This window comes from Babylonia areolata, chromosome 18 (genome assembly GCF_041734735.1).
Source record: "Babylonia areolata isolate BAREFJ2019XMU chromosome 18, ASM4173473v1, whole genome shotgun sequence".
In the NCBI taxonomy this organism is placed as follows: domain Eukaryota; kingdom Metazoa; phylum Mollusca; class Gastropoda; order Neogastropoda; family Buccinidae; genus Babylonia; species Babylonia areolata.
In genome coordinates this window covers 30,702,101-30,708,288 of record NC_134893.1, presented here as the reverse complement: position 1 = coordinate 30,708,288, position 6,188 = coordinate 30,702,101, and positions in this window count along the sequence as shown.

Genomic DNA, 6,188 nt, shown 5'->3' with positions numbered 1-6,188 from the left:
TGATCAGTATGATTTATTCTATTTTATCGTAAAAAGAACGGTTTTGTTGCACGCATTTTGACAAAACGCAAATTTTAATCTAAATTCCCTGGCCTACTGGGAGAGGTGGGAGGTGGGAGGGAAGGGGAGTGTTGACAAGTGACCAATAATTCCACCCCTCAACAGCACCGTCGCCACCACCATAAAGCCCCCCCCCCCCCCCCCCCCCCCCCCCCCCCCCACCCCCCCCCCCTCTCTCTCTCTCTCTCTCTCTCTCTCTCATAAACTGAACATTGCTTCCGGTAGTTTTGCCAAAAATTAAAATTAAAAATTAAAAAAAGGGGAGCAAGTCACGACCTTGCACATACTCGCAGATGTGTTGCGAGGTAGGTTTGTTTTTGATAGTGTGTGTGTGTGTGTGTGTGTGTGTGTGTGTGTGTGTGTGTGTGTGTGTGTGTGTGTGTGTGTGTGCATGTTTCCGGTTCAAATTCTTTGGTGTGCAACGCCGCGGACACAACCGCTGGAGGAGATGAAAGGACAGGTTGGTGGATATGGTCTGTTTTGTGAAGCAATGTCATGCGCGCTTGTAATCTTTCGAAATCGTGCATGTGTATGTGTGTGCGTGCGTTCGTGCGTGCGTTCGTTCTTTAGTTTAGTGCCTTTTCACTGTAAGTGATATTAGACGAGGGTAGGAAAAACATCGAGTGGGTAGGTGGGTGAAAGAAAGCACTGTGTACGCATGCGATTAAGTGAAAGTGTGTATGATGTGTGTGTGTGTATGTGTGCGCGCGCGCGCGCGCGTGCGTGTGTGTGTGTTACATACAGAAAATGATTGATTTAAGTTTTCTTTAAAACCAAAACAAAACAAAAATAACATTTTGCAAGTTAGTATATGAACGGCTGTTATGTGAGCACCACAGGTGCAAGAAACATTAGACATATTTTGGTCTTAAAACAATTCTTTTTCCATCTGCAGATTATAGAAATGATTTGTCTCTTATGAAAATCATGTTGGTAATGTTTTCCCATGAAACCATCCATTTTCTGTATATTCTTACGTGACTCCGAGTTACCGGTGTGTTTTTCTTCAAGCTGAAATTTTGACCATTGGACTTTTTCTACCATGGTGTAACATTCCTGTAGTGAAAGCGAAATATCTAAATCTAACTCCTTCATGGAACTTCTAGCTCCTTTTTTAGCCACACCCCCACCCCCACCCCCCATAGTCCTTGTGACCCCGGTAGACTTGGTAATAAATTATTCTATTCTATTCAATTCTATTCTATTTCTATTCTATTCTACAGCCTTTTACGGCCATACACGGGACAGTGAATTAATGTCCACTGTGTCATCGGCTCGGCGTACGTACAGTCCTCTCCCTTCCTTCGTGTTTTGATCTTCCCGACCGGAATCAGGCAGTTATTCACACCTCCATAGAGTGAGGAAAGTACAGTGTATAGTGTGCATGTATGGGTGGGTGGATGGGTGGATGGATGGGTGGGTGGGTGGGTGGATGGGTGGGTGTATGGATGGATGGATGGGTGGGTGGGTGGATGAGTGGATTGTTGGGTGGGTGGATGGATGGATGAGTGGGTGGTTGGGTGGATGGATGGGTGGGTGGATGAATGGATGGATGGGTGGGTGGATGGGTGGATGGATGGGTGGGTGGGTGGATGAATGGATGGATAAGTGGACGGATGGATTGATGGGTGGGGTAGATGGATGGATGGATGGGTGGGCGGGTGCATGGATGGATGGGTGAGTGGGTGTGTTGGTGGATGGATGGATGGATGGGTGGGTGGGTGGATGAGTGGGTAGGTGGATGGATGGATGAGTGGATGGTTGGGTGGATGGATGGGTGGGTGGATGAATGGATGGATGGGTGGGTGGATGGATGGATGGGTGGGTGGACGGATGGATGGATGGGTGGGTGGATGGGTGGGTGGATGGATGGATGGGTGGGTGGGTGGGCGGGTGTGTTGGTGGATGGATGGATGGATGGGTGGATGGATGGATGGGAGGGTGGGTGGATGGATGGTGGGTGGGTGGGTGGGTGGGTAGATGGATGGATGAGTGGATGGTTGGGTGGATGGATGGTTGGGTGGATGATGGATGGATGGGTGGGTGGATGATGGATGGGTGGTGGATAGATGGGTGGGTGGGTGGGTGTATGGATGGATGGGTGTGTGTGTGGGTGGGTGGGTGGATGGATGGATGGATGGGTGGGTGGGTGGGTGGGTGGGTGGTGGATGGATGGATGGATGGGTGGGTGAGTGGGTGGGTGGGTGGATGGATGGGTGGGTGGATGGATGGATGGGTACGGGTGGGTGGATGAGTGGGTGGGTGGATGGATGGATGGGTGGGTGAGGGTGGGTGGGTGGATGGATGGGTGGGTGGATGGATGGATGGGTACGGATGGGTGGATGAGTGGGTGGGTGGATGGATGGATGGGTGGGTGAGTGGGTGGGTGGGTGGATGGATGGATGGATGGATGGATGGGACGGTGGGTGGGTTGGTGGATGGATGGATGGGTGTATGGATGGATGGATGGTTGGGTGGATAGATGGGTGGGTGGGTGGATGGGTGAGGGGATGGGTGGATGGGTGGGTGGGTGGGTAGATGGATGGATGGATGGGTGGGTGGGTGGATGGATGGATGGGTGAGTGGGTGGGTGGGTAGATGGATGGATGGATGGACGTGTGCATGTGTGTATGTATTGTTTTGTGTTGCATTGTATTGTATCGTACCGGAGAACTGTATGGATGGATGGATGGATTGTTTTGTGTTGCATTGTATTGTATCGTAGCGGAGAACTGTACGGATGGATGGATGGATTGTTTTGTGTTGCATTGTATTCTACCGTTTTAATCTTTTCCACAGTCTGTTACTCCTGTGTGAACGGCGGGCTGTACTCCCGGGGAGAGCGTGTCGCAATTTCTTCTTCTTCTTCTTCTTCTTCTTCTTCTTCTTCTTCTTCTTCTTCTTCTTCTTCTTCTTCTTCTTCTTCTTCTTCGCGTTCTTCTGCTTGTTCTTCTTTTCGTTCTTCTTCTTTATGTTGTTGTTGTTGTCGTCGTCGTCATGTTGTTGTCTTCTTCTTCTTCTTCTTTGTTTCTTTCTTTTTTTCTTGCAAGTGTATTCGTATTACTGTCAAAGGGATTTTTTTAAAATAATTTTGCCACGTGTAAGCCTTGCGTGGATTACGTGAGCTAACTAATGCTGCACAAGGAACCTCGGTTTTATAGTACCATAATAAAGACTGGCATCCAGACCACCACTCAAGGTGTAGTGGAGTGATGAGTAAAAATCCAGGTTCGTATGTAGAATTTGAACCCGTGTTTCAATTTCTCAACAACAAAAAATGATAGTTTGTATTGTTTTTTGGATTGTTGTTGTTCTTGTTGTTGTTGTTGTCGGTTGAGCAGAATGTGTTTCTACTTGTATGGCCCTATGCGGTCAATAACCGAGCAAATACGGTCCTCTTTTTTTCTTTTCTTTTCTTTTTTTTAATGTTTTATGCACATTCAAGAAGTTTTAGAAAGAGAGAGAGAGGAGAGAGAGAGAGAGAGAAGGAGAGGGAGAGAGAGAGGCAGAGAGAGAGAGCGAGAGAAAAAGAGACACAGAGAGACAGAGATGGACACGGACATGGACATTGTTTTATTGCCATTGACAATACTATCCTTTGGCAAGGGGGACAATGTATGAACAAAAGAACAACGACGGTTTACAGACAAACTGACACAGTGCTAAGAGTAAAAAGAAAATCAACGACAAACGACAACAACAAAAAGTCCGTGTCCGTGTCCGTGTCCGTGACAGAGATGGACAGAGACAGAGAGAAGACAGACGGACAGAGAGAGACAAGAGACAAGAGACAGAAAGGCGATTTAGGCGAAACTGGAATGCTGGGAAAGCCAAACGGGACGAAAGAGTCTCCCAAAGAGGTCACTGAGTGTGGCGACACGACTAAAGAAGAGTAGGCGAAACCAGAATGGGCCAAACGGGAATAGACGAAACGGGAAAAAACATTACCGGAACGGCAATGCCCTATTCTAGCATCCAAAATTCAGGAACCTATTTTACCGGAAATTTTTGTGCATGTAGGAAACGGTGTTACCGTAAGTACATGTTGTAACCCATTTTATTATCTTGTATGTTACATTACTCAATTTTGATGCGGATTCAGTCACTAAACTAACGTGCCACCATCTTGTTTTTTCCGGTTTGTGTGTGTGTGTGTGTGTGTGTGTGTGTGTGTGTGTGTGTGTGTGTGTGTGTGTGTGTTAAGAATTCCCAATAGCTCACGATAGACTAACCCCCCCACCCTCACCCCTCCCCCCACACATATACTCATGTTAAGACAATAGGGTATTGCACAACAATATTTACAAATGAAAATATCCAACAAATAAAAAGTATATATTACTAAAATGACATGCGCGCGCGCACACACACACACACACACACACACACACACACACACACACACACACACGCACACACACACGCACACACACGCACGCACACACACACACACTAAACACACACACACACACACACACACACACACACACACACACACACACACACACACACACACACACGTTAAGACCATACGGTATTGTGCAACAATACATTTATAAAAACATCCAGGGAATAAATCGTATATGTAAGTAAAATGCTCACACACACACACATTCCCTCCTCTACATCTCCCACCCCCACCCCACCCTCACAAACCTTTCCCTCCTCTACATCTCTCCCCCCCCCACACCCCCGACCTCCCGCCCCACAAACCTCTCCCTCCTCGACATCTACCACCCACCACCCCACCCCAAACCTCTTCCTCCTCTACATCTCCCCCCACCCACAACCAATCCCCAAACCTCTCCCTCCTCTACATCTACCACCCACCACCCCACCCCAAACCTCTCCCTCCTCTACATCTACCACCACCCCACCCCCAAACCTCTTCCTCCTCTACATCTCCCCCCACCCACAACCAATCCCCAAACCTCTCCCTCCTCTACATCTCCCCCCACCCACAACCAATCCCCAAACCTCTCCCTCCTCGACATCTACCACCCACCACCCCACCCCAAACCTCTCCCTCCTCTACATCTACCACCCACCACCACACCCCAAACATCTCCCTCCTCTTCATCTCCCACCACCCCACCCCCAAACCTCTCCCTCCTCTACATCTACCACCCACCACCCCACACCCGAAACCTCTCCCTCCTCCTCATCTCCCACCACCCCATCTCCCACCACCCCACCCCCAAACCTCTTCCTCCTCTACATCTACCACCCAGCACCCCACCCCCGAAACCTCTCCTTCCTATTTTTTTGTTTTGTTTTGTTTGGTTTGGTTGGTTGGTTTTTTGTTTGTTTGTCTTGTTTTTCTCAAGGCCTGACTAAGCGCGTTGGGTTACGCTGCTGGTCAGGCATCTGCTTGCCAGAGGTGGTGTAGCGTATATGGATTTGACCGAACGCAGTGACGCCTCCTTGAGCTACTGATACTGATACATCTCCCCCCGCCCCCCACCTCCCAAACCTCTCCCTCCTCTACATCTCCCACCGCCCATCCTCCACCCCCTCCTCCCCCCTCTCCCCCACACACACAACACACACACACACACACGCACACACACACGCACGCACACACACACACACACACATGCCCCTATAATACTATTCCCCCCCCTCGCCCCCCCCCCCCCCCCCTCCTGCCATCCCCCCCCCCTCCCCCCGTCAAATGATTTTATTTTTTTGCTGTTCTTTGTATGTTTGTTTGCCTACTTCTTGTTTTTGACATCACTCTTTTTGTATTTATTGGATGTGTGTAGATGGTGAACGAATGTAATGTTTCAAGTCCCCCAGGGGTCACACGAAATAAACTCCTTGCATTGCCTTGCCTTGCCTGGCCTGGCCTTGGCTTGGCTTGCCCCGTTAGGTCTCAAGGTCTGTTCATAATTGATTGCTCAGTAGGCTGGCTCCACGGCCTTTTGTGCAGGTGCAGGTAAAGAAATGTTTTCTGGAAGGAAATTTATTAGTGGTGTGTGGATTGGGAGGTGGGGGGTCGGGGGGGGTGAGCTTGGTGGTGGTGGGGTTGAGTTTAGGGTTTGTGGAAGGGGAGGGGAAGAGGGGAACTAGGGTGGGGTGAGGGTGCCGGGGTGAGGAGAGCGGAGGAGGCAGAAGGGGTTGGGGTG